A 15,004-nucleotide genomic window follows, 5' to 3' on the forward strand; every position below is an offset into this window, starting at 1 on the left:
TGCCAAATCCTAAAGCTCTTATGGCCTTTAAAGAAAGGACTGAGCTGCCTTTTTCCAGTGACACTAGTATCTTTCCTCCTCCCTGAAGTAAAGGGATGCCTCTCGGTGGCTCTTTTTTCTTATAGTTTCTGCTGGTCCTTTCTGTTTCTACCAGTTGAGTGGCCAGAAAGTCAGCCTTGAGGTGTGACGGACCTTTCTCATTTTTCTAAAAACCTTTGACCCCAAAGAGGATTTCTGGGCCTGGCCTGAGACTAGTGTGGTGACCCATCTGGCTTTTGAGGGTCAGAAAGGCAGGTGGCCTGGAGACCGGCCACCTCTGTCCTCATGCAGTGGGGCTTGTCTCTGCAGAGGGACTGATCACGGGAGGAAGAGGAGATGAGTGTTTATCATGATCACGGTGCAGCCCTCCACCAGCGGGACCTTTCATGACCCCGACTTGCTTTTCCAAGTGTCTCTTGTCCAGTCTCTCTTCTTCGTAGAACTGGGCAATGCTTTACCCCTTCTGCTGCTCTAGTGTCCTCTTCAAGTGTAGCAATTGTTTGAGCCTTAGCAACGCAGCAATTACCTGGGTTTCGAGTGTGAATTTTAAAGCTGAAGTGTTAAATTTTTATGGGCACAGTACTTGTCGATCTCAAAAGCACTCTTTTCCAAAAGTGTATTTTTCAAATTGGAATGCCTTTTCAAATTGTTTTAGATTTTCTGTAAGACTGAGATTTTGAAGGGGAGTTTGAGAGGGACATTCTTTTTTTTGTTTGTTTTTTTGTTAGCTTTAAGCTTAAGTTTTAAAAAAGTAAAAAGAAAAACCTCATGGTGAAAATATTGAAGACTTATTTTATGATATTGTTGAGGAAAATGCACATACTTCATCTCTTTAACATTCTGAATCGTGTTGAGTGTTGTAGTGGTTTTTTTTTTTCATACTCTGTTTTATATTACGAGTTTCTGAACGTACAGGTGGTGTGCAGGCCCAGGAGTGCAGCAGAGGAAGACTTAATGTTACAGCTCATTTACGTGGTGGCTTACTTTCTAAGTCTGACGTTAGTGTTTGCCTTAAAGAGTATTTATTTTCTGTGTGGTATTAATACTATAAAGCATTCTCTTCTGAGCTGGGGAATGGTTCTTTTTGTTAAGTCAGTATTTAGCAAACATTTCTTAAAAACACTGAGGAAGGTGAAGCATTTCTGAAAAATATGTCATGTATTGTTCATGATGAACTTTCCTATTTTGCCAGTTCTATTTTATGTGGCCTTATTACACTTAAATCATTTAACAAATATAAACACAGCCCTGCATCTTCCTTTTACACTGTGAAGACTGGCATTTTATTTCCCTGTCTACAGTAGTCTGCCCTCATCCTGGGGGGTAGATCCTAGGACCCCCAGAGGATGCGTGAAACCTCAAGGTGTACTGGACTCTGTATATACTGTGTTTTTTCCTACATGTACACACTTATGATAAAGTTTTATTTATGAATTAGGTGCAGTAAGAGATTAACAATAATAACTAATACAAAATAGAACAATTATAATACAATGTAGTAAAAGTTATGTGAATGTGGTCTTTTGCTCTCTCTCTCAGAATATCTTACTCTACAAATCTAATGCCTTTTCCCTCTAAGCTAAGCTTTTATTACCCACGGTGGCCCTAATTTTTTTGCAATTTGAGGGGCGACAGGAAAACTAGCACAAATTTCTTTTTTTTTTTTCTTCGTAATTTCACGGATAGAAGATTCGTTCTTGCCGTGGATCTTCGCAGCCTCAGCATATGATTTTTTCCCCTTTCCTTATTAAGTTGAGAACGTTCACCTTTTCACTTAGAGGGAGCCCTGTACTGCTTCTCTCTGGTGTATTCAAATTGCCAGCATGGTGACTCTTGCACTTTGGGGGCTGTCATTAAGTGGAAGAAGGGTCACTTGAACACAAGCACAGTGACACCGTGATGGTCAATCTGACAACCCAGAGGACTGCTGAGTGACTGACTAATGGATGGAACACACTGGACAGAGGGGTCCTTCATGTCCTGGGTGGGTGAGACCAGGTGGCTCAGGATTTCATCAGGGTCTTCAGAATGGCGCAAAATTTAAAACATTACAAATTGTTTACTTCTGGAATTTTTAAAAATTTTATTTATTTATTATTGTGTTATTTTATTATTTTGTTTTGGCAGGGGTGGATTAGATTGGTTTTTTATTTTTATTTTTTAGAGGAGGTAGTGGGAATTGAACCCAGGACCTCATGCATGCTAAGCATGCACTCTACTCCTTGAGCTATACCCTCCCCTACTTCTGGAATTTTTCATTTATTATTTTTGGACTTGGGTTGACCATAGGTAACTGAAACTGTGGCAAGTGAAATGACAGATAAGGGAAGACTACGGTACTTTTGAGAAGTCAATTTGCAACACATTAGCCTTTGTAACCTTGCCGTATGGTGCAGTCATTCAGAGCCCAGGCTTTGAAGTAGGACATTTCAGTCTGAGCTCTGGACTCAATCAGAAAGTCACTTCATCTCTCCAACCTCAGGGTCCTTATGTGTAGAATGAGGATAATAAAAGCACCTACCACCTGGAGCTGTTGGGAGATTTTACATGAGACAGTGCATGTGAAGAGCCTGACCTGCACCTGCTACCTGTCCCCATTATCAGTGCACATTTATGAGACAGAGGGCCCATGGTGTGGGGTAACAGTTTGGGACTGGCCGATCAGAGATCTGGGATTCGAGGCCAGAGAAATCTGCAAAGGATGGCAAGGGAGGTTGAGACTAAGGAGACCAAGACTTTGGTTCTAAGTACGAAAGGAGGTGCTGCTGTTGGATTACTCTGTGTTGTTACAAACAAGGAAGTGGATGCAGAATTTTTTTTGAAGTCCCTTTTTACTTTAGCAGAATAAATAGGAAAAGATTCGTAGTCATTGAGTTCCTGGATTAGAACTTGATGCATGTCTCCTTATCCCCTCCAAACAGGAAGTCAGATTTCTGTTCTGCATAGAGTTTTGTGTCTAGAACCAAATATATTACCCGATCTACACTTGGCCAGGCTAGTGAAATGTCTGGATGACATGACATGCTTTTCTTTCTCTGTTTGAATTTTTCTGTTCTGGATTCATGCTGGATATTTGTCAATGGTGGTTGCAGAATGGTTTGCAATTAGGAATCTGTTGGTCAGGGAAATCTAGTTCTTATGATTTGAGCAAAACTTGGGGGGAGGCTACGGGGTGAGCAGAAGAGTAACGTGATGTGTGACTGAAGTTTTTAACAGGATCATACTGGCTATTGTGGAAATAATGTACAAACGGACCCCCCAAAGGCTTTTTTTGGTGTGTATATGCCAGAGGGACAGTCCCATACTGGGTGTATTGGTATCACCTTTAGTGTAAACAAGAGTGTATTTTATCATAAAAATGAACCCAGAGTTTTCATGAGGCCCCAATCCTTAAGGGAGTTTTATCCTGAGAAGTTGCCAGGACAATGAGGGTCTGAGGAAGGGGACAGCATGGGGTGGGAGGGAGGGGGTTTCTGTTTTCATCAGTGACTAAGTACTACTTTTGACTTAAGTGGGGTGGATATTTGTGGGCATTATTTTATGTGCAAAAATAGATATTTATTTCCCAAATGTACTGCAGGTCTAGGCTAGTTTAGAAAAATCCTGTAGAATGATCGAGTCTTGTTGATTTCCCAGCAGATGAGGACCTCCTTCCTTTCTTTGCCCTTCTTCATTCCATCCTCCTCTGTCTTGCCCTCCCGTGACAGTCGGGGCTGAGGGCATTGCCCTCACAGACCAGGTATTTCTGAGTGGTGGTCATTAATTTCCCTCGGCTTGGCCGAAGAAACGTTCCTGTCACCTCTCTTGAACGCAGAGTACCATGTTGGCTGTGTACGCATTTTGACAATGCAACCTTGTTCTGCAGCTCAAGGTTGGCACGGTTCTACTTCCAGTTAATTTTCCTGTACAATTAAGGCACCTAGGAAAACATTTGAAGAAAGTTTTCATTTTGTGGACTCATAATAAATGCCTTAAAGTGGTCTGCCAGCACCGTTGGCTTCGGTGGTGATTTTTGTGCAGAAGGTGTACAAACAGTGGTTGCTATGAAGGTTAATTGGGAGCACATCATGACTGTCTCTTGAACCCAATGGATATACACAGATCATTGTTCTGAAGTTTTCACATCTCATTTTTACACTTGCCAAAAACATCCCCACTCGTTTTGTTTCTTGGCAGTGCAAATGTTTGGAGACACGTTGAATGTTCTCCAGAATTCATGACTGACTTTTTCCCCACATACTGTTGTTGTGTAGGTCTGTGGATGGAGCCAAACTGGGGGGACTCTTAGTCCATCATTTCAGTTTTAATTCCTTATAAAATATTAGCAGGAAGGCAAAGTTATTTTACATCAAAGTGACTTTTTTTGGAGGAAATGGCAAATTAAAATTTATGGCCCCAGCTGTTTTGAGTGGAATTTGTCAGGAAGTGGAAGAGAAGGGAATGCTTACAATACTCTGATATAAATCCTTAGTTTAAAAAAGATGCAAGCGCTCGCTTCGACAGTACAGATACTAAAACTGGAATGATACAGAGAAGATTAGCACGGCCCCTGCACAAGGATGACATGCAAATTCATGAAGCGTTCCATTTTTTTTTTTTTTTACAAATGTTGGCCACTATATATAAGGATAGATTAAAAAAAAGTTTCTTCAGTATAGCACAGGAAACTATGTTCAATATCTTGTAATAACCTTTAATGAAAAAGAATATGAGAACGAATATATGTATGTATATGCATGACTGAGACATGGTGCTGGACACCAGAAATTGACACATTGTAACTGATTGTACTTCAATTAAAAAAAAAGATGCAAGCTGTGAATAAAACTTGGGTATCGAGATGTAGAAAAATATTTTTGTAAATATGTGTTTTAAAACCTAGGCCCTGTTGTTTCAGTGTTAAGTCTTTCTAAACAACTTTGTTTAGAAGTCAGCATGACATGCTGAAAAAGAAGTGTAACTTTGCAGGCTGGCAGGCTCCAGTGATGAGTACAGCGCTCCCTCCATCCCTGTGGGCTGAGCCTCTGAGGATGCATCCGACTGTGGCTCCTGTGTGTGAATGTGTTGGGAGTTGGGGTCGCGGCCTTGGGACTTGACCATCCGTGAGTTTTGGTCTTCACAACAAGTCTCGGAACAGTCCTCCTTGAAGTCTGAGGGATGACTGTAGACAGTGTAAAGAATTTGCAAAGGAGCAGCCCCTTTACCACGCGCTGTTCCTTTTCCCGGAGCGCCACCTTCCTCACCTCTGCCTGCCCCCACATCACTTTGCTTAGCTGGTGCCTTTTTCTGCTTTGGTTCTCATCTCTTCACAGGGATGTCCTGTCTGATTTGGCTGGTCTCACTACTGTACATGTTTAAAGCCATGTATCTTTCTTCTTAGCACTGACTTTATACTTATTTGAATAACGCTTTATTCTAGGAGCTCTGTGAGATGAGGGAGAGTGTCACTGTTTTCTGTTACTGCGTCACCACTGCCTACAAACCATGCCTGTCACATGGATACGTTTTGCCGCTTGATAGGTATTTGTTCGATGAAGAAATCGATGAATAAGTGACTTTGGCTACAGGAAGGCCAGTAGAAAGGCTTAGACCCATGTCCTCAAGTTCAAATGCCGGTGGGGCCAGGCAGCCCCAGCACATGAGTGGAGCAGGCTGGTGAGGTGACTTGTGATGTGCTGGGCGACCAGATGGAATGCCCTGGACAGGTGTCCACTGAGCCGATGTTCTCTTTCCTGCCTCAGTGGAGGCTCATTCTTCTCATCATAGGGGTGTAGGCTTCAACTGTGGCAAATTTGAGGGACTCCCTGGGCAGAAGGGTTAGGGTGGAGTGGACTTAAATAGCAGAGAGAAGTGAGAAGACTGGAGGAGCCGGTGCTGGAGGACCGGGAGAGCCAAGATGGGTTTTGAGCAGAGGTGAATGTTCATCAGATGAGGAAAGTCTTTAGGAAGAAAATTTTGGCAGCCTGGGATGTCTTCCAGTAGAACAGGAGACTAGGAGGTTAGAGGCTGAACTAAGAGTCCACACCAGAGCCACGTGAAGCAGGCACTGAGAGGAGTGTGGTGGTAGAACCAGCAATTTAACATCTAGATGAATTTTTGCAAATACAAAGACAAACATGTCAGAAAAACACATTTCTGAGACACACTGCTCTTAATTGAAGTCTTAAATTTCTTTTTTTGTTTTTAAAATTTAATTTATTTAATTTTTTTTGCAGGGGGAGTAGTTAGGTTTACTTATTTACTTATTTTTAGAGGAAGTATTGGGGATTGAACCCAGGACTTTGTGTATCCTAAGCATGCACTCTACCACTTGAACTACACTCTCCTCCCCATCAAAATCTTTCTCAAATCAACAGAAATGGTGACTGGAAGAGGAAATCCTGAGGCAGACTCAGATTGCTGGTGGTTGAGGATTGAGTGGGAAGTGAGAAACAAAAGCTGGTGAATGCAGACTCCTCTTTCGAGAAGTTTTTCAAAAAAGGAAGAAAAGAGACTGAGCAGAAGCAGGGGCTGTGGAAAATACCAGAAAGACACAAGAGGTAGGAGGAATGTACTGCACAAATAGGGATCCGCTTCTCTGAGACAGTAAGAGCAGAGCAGAGTGGGTGAAGGTGCCCAGGTCCTGAGGTGTAAACGGCGAGCAGACAGCAGGGTCCTGTCAGGAGGCAGGTGGAGGTCACGCACTCAGTGAGGAGAGCATGCAGGGTTGGGGTTTTGCTCTTGGGAACGTGTGTGGGATGGAGTCCTAAAATGCATTTCCATTTCCACTTGCATCACGGATTTTATTGACAGGTGCTAAAGAAATATTCTTGGAAAGATTGAAGGAAAGCTTCTTTTGCTTTTTCTTACTGACTTGAAAACTTGAAGCCTTAGACAGTTCCTGAAATCTTGAAAGAAAAGGTGTTCAGAACTGTACCATGGAGGATATTTCAGTCCTGTGGAAACCCAGAAGCTGTTGCTCTTCTGTGACAATCCTGCTTTGACTAAAAAGTCTAAATCTCAGGCCTGTCTTACAGAGCTTCAGTTAGCCTTTCAGTCAGATAACTGCATCTGAAGTGCTTTGGAAAATAATAGATCAGTACCAAAGTATCATAAAATATTATGAAACTACTGTAGACATTCAGTAATGTCTTTGGAATCTGGTAAAATCTGAGGTTTATGAGTTCTTTTTCATTTAAAAAATATTTTTACTTTACCAGGCCATTGCTGTTTTTCCATCAGTGAATTTCGGGCTAAGGTCTTTTCAAGAGTATCTCATAATAAGTCAACAAGTCTATTTCAGATGTGTTTGTTACTAAGCAACGGTTACCAAGAGCCTCTGTAATTAAGATGAAACTTGCAAGGTAACAATGCCCAAACACAGTACCATTTCCACCATTTTCTGATAATGGGAAAGTGGGGTGAATAAAAGTGAAATGTTACTCCCAGTGTCTGAAATTTGTGAATACGCTTTCCTCTCCCTCGTCCGGGACAGAATGTGTGTGTTTTACAGATCAGCCAGTGATTTTTTTTTTCTTTTGTGTCTTACATACACATTCCTGACTTGAATAGGTGAGCACCTGTTGGAGGCAGGGCACCTGTGTAGCAGTGGCTCGACTGGCCACGTGGTACCCAGACCCGCACTTTCTGACGTGTGCACTGGCAAGCAGGGTGACCAGAGTGAGCTCGCTGTGACCTCGACTTCTTTTGCAGCCACGACTGACCTAGATTAAGTGGAGATGCAGGCATGTTCTGTACTTTGCTTAACAACACCCAGTGTCTTTTTCTCTTGGTGATTTGTAAAGGAAGGCTCAGATGAATTTTTTCCTGTTCATCGTGCCTGGCTACGTAGCGGGTGCTTCACAGGTGCTCCTCTTTGCCTTCCTGCTCTATTCTCTTCCAGGAGCAAGGGGGTGGGGGTGGGGGGTAAGGGTTCCATGATGACCTGGTGTTGAATGACCTCCTTTCAGACCTGTTGTTAGATGCCTAATGGGCCGCAGCAGAGGTCCAGAGAGCCAAGCCTCACCTCACAGAAGGCTTTGCTGATAAAAGAGGGATGAGTCTGTCTCCCAGGCAAGGAGCAATTACTGAGTGACCCTCCAGCTGCCTGTAAACTAGGTGCTTCTCCATGGAGTTTCTCCCAGGTTGGCCTCACTGCAGGCAGAGTGAGTGTCAGCCGCCAAAGAGCACTGACCAGTGCCTGGGGTTTATGATCCTGGGCAGGTCATAACCACCTTGAACTTTAATTTCCTTGCCCTCCACTGGGGCAGTCGTTCCTGCTTGGCTCTTATTGTTGGATTGCCATAAGAATTAGATAAGATAGAATATGTGAAAGTGCTGTGAAAAGGCATCTATGTATTCATTTATTCAAATACTGAGTGGCTCCTATGTGCCAGGCATTGTTCTAGTTTCATAATATGTTTCATTTCAGCACAAATAAATAGATCTACTTAATTCTTTTACATGGTAGTTTAATATTCCATGGTATAGGAGTTCCGTGATTTATTTAACCATCTCCCAATTAATGGACATTTGAATAAACAGTGCTGCATTGAACATCTTTATATATTTGATTTTGACATGGATGAGAACATTTCTCTGGAAGAGTACTACAGAAGATTTTGTCAGATCAAATGTGTGCATGTTTCATATTTTGTTGGGTACCATCAAATTCCCCCAGAAAGGTAATGGCAGACTCTCTTTCCACCCAACATGTGTGAGAATACTCATCTTCCTGTACCCTTGCTAATATGATCTTTTAACTCTTTTTTTTTGTTCGGTTTTGTTTTGGGGGGTGGTGGTAATTAGGCTTATTTATTTCTTTATTTTTAATGGAGGTAGTGGGGATTGAACCCAGGACCTTGTGCATCCTAGGCAGATACTCTATCACTGAGCTATACCATCCCTCTGATCTTTTAAATTTCACCAGTCTTTTGGATGAGAAGTAGTATCTCATGGTTGTGTTATTTTCAATTCCTTGATTTATGAATGAACATGTTTTACTGTATACTGGCCATCTTTACTTCTTCTGTGATTAGCCTTTTTATCTACTTCTTTACCTACTAGGATTTTATATATATATATATATATATATATATATATATATATATATATATATATATATATATATATATATAAAAAATATATATATGTATTTCTTATTAATTTGAAGGGGCATTTGATATATCTAAAGCATGTTTGATTGTGCATTCTTTTGAGATGATAGGTCCAATTGTCAGTCGCTGTTTTTCAGAGGAGGTGAGAGGCCCATGAAGCTAGATAGCTAGTTACAGGTCACACAGCCAGTTAACAATGGGACTTGGTTTAGAACCAGGGTCCTCCTAGTCTGGTCTGCTTTTGTTAGCAGAGACGGTTATTTGGGAGGCCCAGCAGGCCAGGGAGGGTGGGTTACCTCAGTGGGGCAACTGGATGGCTGGAACACATGCCTCTCCAAGGGCCAGCGGCCCTTCATGAGTTACCTAATCCTGGGAAAAGGTGAAGGTAACCGAGGGATTGGGGGCTGGTGACTGTCTTTGTTCCTTAGGAGGTGATGCAAAGACAAAGGAGAGTGAGAGTGACAGCCCCTCCAGGGCGCTGCCTTTCCTCCCACCGAGGGCACAAGTACTGTCTGCACTGCAGAGACTGGAGGATGTAACTATTCTCAATAATCACGAGAGAAACAGAACAGAGATCTTCTCCTTATTTGAGTTTTTTTTGCAGCACCTCATTTGAATACTCATAACTTTTTCTGATGGAATCATTACCATTTCCTTTTCTGTGTGAACTAGATGTAAAGATTTTCTGAAATGGCTTTATTTTAGGCTTTTCCTCTTCTTATCCTCATCTGGCCCGTGATGTATGTTCAGTGGGGCACATCCTAGCACACAGATTCTAGAATTTTTTTTTTTTTTTAAAGGCTGGAAGCAACCTTACAGGCCATCTGGTTCAATTCACCTACCGAGTCTTGAAAAGCAGGGTGGTTTGCCAGGATTACCCAGTTATTCCAAATCAGAGACTTGGACTGGGGACTTTTCAACTCTATTAGGAATTCTGGTTGTGCCATTTGACATCTTTCTGACATTTGTCTATATTTTCCTCCTTTTTCTTCGATTTCTTGACTTGAAAGTGAGACAGGTTGTACTTATTTCATTGCAATGTTTTGCTAAGTAGTTATTAAAAAAGCACTTTTCATGTTTGAATTTTTCCCTCATTTCTGCGTGTTTTTGAAAGCCCCTCTTTCCCCAACTTCCATTATGCATATAACATGAACTTAGTCGACAGCTGTTGAATTAATGAAAGGTTAAGATAATTGTGATGTATTTCTATACTTCAGTCTCTCTCTCTCACACACACACACACACACCCCTCCTTAATTTTAAATTTACTACTGTATAACCACTTTGAGGTAATAAAGTCTATCTCCTGGTATCAGACATGGGAATATTTGAAATACTGAGTAAATAAAATTCTCCCGTGACTTTAAAGAATTTGCACAAAGGGATACTACAAATTCCCTTTGACGTTCATTTTGATTTTTAATAATTGATCTTGTTAGGAAATTTCTTTGTATACTCTAGTCTCTGTTTTGCAGGACACAGGGTGGCTCAGGTTTTGCTAATAGATGGGGCTGGTGCAACCCAGGGTGGAGCTGTATTTGGTTGGTCAGTCTAGTCATGGGCTCGGAGTAGGGCCAGGCACGTTTGAAGTCAGATATCTGAGTACTGGGAACACCACCAGTGGGGAATGCTTGGGGATGGAGGGTTGTATTACCAAGGAGAACGCCAGGAGAACTACTGTTCCTGCAAGTTTCCCCAGTGAATAAGGTCTTTTGTCCTGTTACAGAGAGTGATTCACAGCCCTTTGGTCCTGGCCTGCCTGGGGTTGATAGGGGATACCAGGCGTGGGACCTGCCTTCTTCTTCTTGGTATCAGGACTAGAGGGAGATTTTTCTAGAAGAGGAGTTCTGCTGAAGGGAGTGGGGTGGTGGGAGTAACCCTGAACCTCAGGTACCCTGTTGGGTTAAACTCTGGGGCAAGCATTTGCTGTGGGCATCCCACGTTCTTGGTCATCTCAGGGGATATCTCTGACTTTCAGTTCAAAGTAGAGGAAAGCTTAACGTATTTTAAATAGTCTGTTCTCTGGTTTTCCTTTTGTCCGTTTTATTCAGTCCAATTCTACTCCCTCAGATTTACTTCCCCAGTTTTTAATCATCTTTTTTTGTGCTTCTCTGTTGGTGAGTGATTCTTGATGTCCAAGGGTGGCCTTTAAAAAAAAAAAACTATTACTTTAATATTAGTGTTTCTTTTTTTTGAACTTTTAAAAAATATAATGCTGGACATACAGAAAAGTTGCAAGAATATTACAAAAAATTCCTGTATACCTTTCACCCAGAGTTTTCAAATGACAACATTTTATTCTTTTCTCTGTTTTTCTTTCCCCCAGAACCATTAGGATAAGTGCAGGTATGGTGTCTCTTTGTTCCTAAATGCTTCACTGTGTATTTTCTAAAAACAATGGAATTCTCTTAGATAAATACCACACAGTTTTCAAAATTGGGAAATTAACATTAATAGCATAGTACTACCTAATCTACAGACCTTATTCAGATTTTACTAATTGAAACATTCTTAGCAAAAGAAGCTTCCAGATCATGCATTTTATTGAATTGTCATGTCCCTTTGGTCTTCTTTAATTTGGAACACTTCTTTCTTTTCTTCTACAGCAGGGACATTTTTGAGCAGTGCAGAGTAGTTTTTTCTTTCTTTCTTTCTTTCTTTCTTTCTTTCTTTCTTTCTTTCTTTCTTTCTTTTCTTTTCTTTTCTTTTTCTTTCTTTCTTTCTTTCTTTCTTTCTTTCTTTCTTTCTTTCTTTCTTTCTTTTCTTTCTTTCTTTCCTTTCTTTCTTTCCTTTTCCTTTCTTTTCTTTCTTTCTTTTTCTTTCTTTCTTTCCTTTTCCTTTCTTTTCTTTCTTTCTTTTTCTTTCTGTAGAATGCCCCTTATTTAACATTTGTTTATTTTTGGAAGGACTAAAATGATTATTCTTTAAAAATGAATATTAACTTTTAATTAGTATTGGTTTCTTAAAGTTGAAAACTAGATTTATTTTTATTTTATGCCTTTATTTTACCTAAAATACTTGTTTTTCTTTATATAAATCTAGTAGGTAATAGGTAAAATAAGAACAATTTTTTAAAACATCTTTGTTGTGGTTTGGTTCCTGTGCAGTAAACTACACATATTTCAGATACACAATTAGATAAATTTTAATAAATGTATACCACTACCATAGTCAAGATCGCTAACATTTCCATCGCTCCCCAAGAGGTGCAACTTTTGAATTCCCAATTTATCCCTTCCCACCCCATTCAACCCCTGGTAACTGTAAGTTTGTTCTCTATGTCTGTGAGTCCAAGAACAAACACTTTTTTGATGTTTGCTTTAAATAGTGGCCAATAAATTCAAGTTGGGCAGGCTAACTTCCCATTAATCCATTTAGTTTAAAAGTTAATCACATTTCCTTAAGCATTAAAATTTCATGTGTAAATGAATATATCCAATCTCCTTTTAATCACTTTAAATGCCTGCTAGAGCAAGCTGAAAGGCTTTCATGTTCTTCTAAGGGTTCTAATACTGTTTGAAAACATTCATATTTTCACCTTTGACTCAATCACGAGTCTAAAATCAGTTACAATCTGGCGCATTCCCAAAGGTGGCAGGTCCTCAGGCATTCCGTACAATTTGACACCTAATGTACAAAGATTATTCTCAACTCAATACAAATTATTAATACTGTTGCTTTGATTTACTCCAGCATCTCTATATTTAATTCGAAGTCTTCCCAGGGTTATCAAGATACATGTGCACTAAGGGAAGGAGATACATTATGTGAGGTCAGCTGAGGTTGCCTTGCTAATAGTTGGGGTGACTGGGCCTCCATGCAGTTGTTTATCTGGCAGAGATTTGGGGTTGAAGAGGCATATGTCCAGGCTCTTTTAGAACTGCCAGTAAGTCCATTTTATAATCACTATGACAACAGGGGTCTAATAGTTGCTATGACAACAGATTTGTAGGCCATACCCTTCAGGTAAGATGGATTGTCAGCCTTGGTCTTCTGAGTAGATAGCCTTGTGTTCTTTTTTCATCTGATTTGGGCAGACATACGTCTGCATTCTTATTCAGGTTGCAGCTAATTTCCTCTCCTGCTTGATTGCATTCTGCATTTCTTTAGCTCTTGGCAGCATTATATTGTCATTTTATTCTGTCTGATTGGATTTTGCATTTCCTTTCAAATCTTTGGCCAGAAATCTAAAGCTTCACGCTAATGAAAATGTCTTTGTCTAATTTCTCCATGTTACTTAGAATTAGAGCCTTTAGAGCTTGACTTAGATTCCCAGAAGGAGTTCTACTAGGGCTGTGTAACTTGATTATGAAAATTCCTAGGCCAGCCACCACTCTTAACATCTGAGAGCTCTGTGTATGTATGTAACCAGAGATGACAAAGTGTGTTGACTTTGAATTTTGTCATTGAATTGCTTTCGAGCAGATTTGAAGACTTGATCACAATTGAGCAGATAGGATCAAGTAGGAATAGATGCTGTATAAGAACATCTTGAAGTCATAGATAGTGGCTACTGTTTATTATGATGTGCTGTGTACTTGCTAAAATTTAATTTTGCTTTGCTTGCTTACAGTGTTTGGGTTAATAGTAGTCACTGTTTTCTTGGCAGGTGTCCTGTCCCACTATCCTCTTCTCTAATTCTCTAAGTTGCCATCCGTGTGTTTTTGTCATCATCCATTGCCTCTGGTCTGTCTCACTTCCTCCTCTGACATCCTATCTTGTTGAACCTTGACCCCTCTCTTAGTTTTTCTAGAAGCTAAGCATTGCTTGTATTTACTATATATATTTTTTACCTTGTAATCATGGTAAAGGCATAGTTGAGGGCCCATTTGTTGGAAAGATTTCTTCTCTGTGTCTCCTGGGGGGAGCCTCTTGGTTTTACTTTCTGGGTCACCATATATTGAGCTTGGTAGAAGCCCAAAGGTCATCAACTACCTCTGCCTCACAGGGCTATTTCTTGAATGTGTCCATTTCTTCTTGGTCTTGGAAATTCCCAGCAGCAAATGGACATATTTTCTAGTTATTTAGTGTGAGTTGGGACTGCCATCCATTGTCTCAATAATGCAAGACTGTCTTGGTTTCTATTGTTTGAAGAAGCCAGGTTTATGCTTCTTCCTACCTTGTCCTTCATGGTTACATCATCATTACCCTGCAGAAGAGGGCCTGGCACAGAGGAGCTGAGCACCAACCATTAGAAATCCCAGTGCCCTTGTCCCCACCACATGCTCCATTTCACTTTTGCTACGTGGTGCCACTAATAGGACATGACTGAGGCAATTGCTTCAGTGACCTTGACCTTGGATAGATTTTAAAGGCTGAAAACCCGGGAGGAAATTAGCAGCAGTAGCCTTAGACACTGAGTGGGATCGTTTGGTAAACTGGACTAATTCTACAAATCTCTCCTTGTCCAAGGCAAAACCAGGTTGGCGATGACCAGTGTTTCTCCCGGTTTTTTAGAGTCGTAAATGAACACCAAGACTATCTGAACAGTTAACCATGAAGACTAAACACAGAAAAATTGTTTCGTATAGTTGAATCCAGCAGAGTGGTTTGGTTGAATACTTATTATATAAACACATTCTTATAATGCTAATAATAATAGTAACTATTTATTAAGTACCATATACCAAATGCTTTGAAAAAAATTTTGTTGAATTTAACAACCTTCTGAAGTAAGTATTGTCATAATCTCCAGCTTTAGGAGTAAGAGGTTACATATGTCACCCAGACATGACCAGTCAATGGTGGAGTCAGGATTCAGACCTACGTCTTCCTAGGACCAAAGGCCATGTTTAATTACTTCTCTGTAGGCATATGTTATAAGGAGTCATGTAATGACTTTCTTAGTGGGATTTTTCCTTGCCAAATTA

General features: G+C 40.6%; 1 protein-coding gene and 2 non-coding genes across 4 annotated transcripts in view; 2 read left to right on the plus strand and 1 right to left on the minus strand.

Annotated features, from left to right (window-relative positions):
- Positions 1–15,004, plus strand: part of NEBL (nebulette) — a 310,491-nt gene that overhangs the window by 17,696 nt on the left and 277,791 nt on the right. The window lies entirely within an intron of this gene.
- Positions 4,527–4,633, plus strand: LOC123614794 (U6 spliceosomal RNA). The gene has a single exon (XR_006722273.1). It is a non-coding gene; the product is annotated as a U6 spliceosomal RNA (small nuclear RNA).
- TRNAP-AGG (transfer RNA proline (anticodon AGG)) lies at positions 8,851–8,923 on the minus strand. Its single transcript has one exon. It is a non-coding gene; the product is annotated as a tRNA-Pro (tRNA).

This window comes from Camelus bactrianus, chromosome 35 (genome assembly GCF_048773025.1).
Source record: "Camelus bactrianus isolate YW-2024 breed Bactrian camel chromosome 35, ASM4877302v1, whole genome shotgun sequence".
NCBI lineage: Eukaryota > Metazoa > Chordata > Mammalia > Artiodactyla > Camelidae > Camelus > Camelus bactrianus.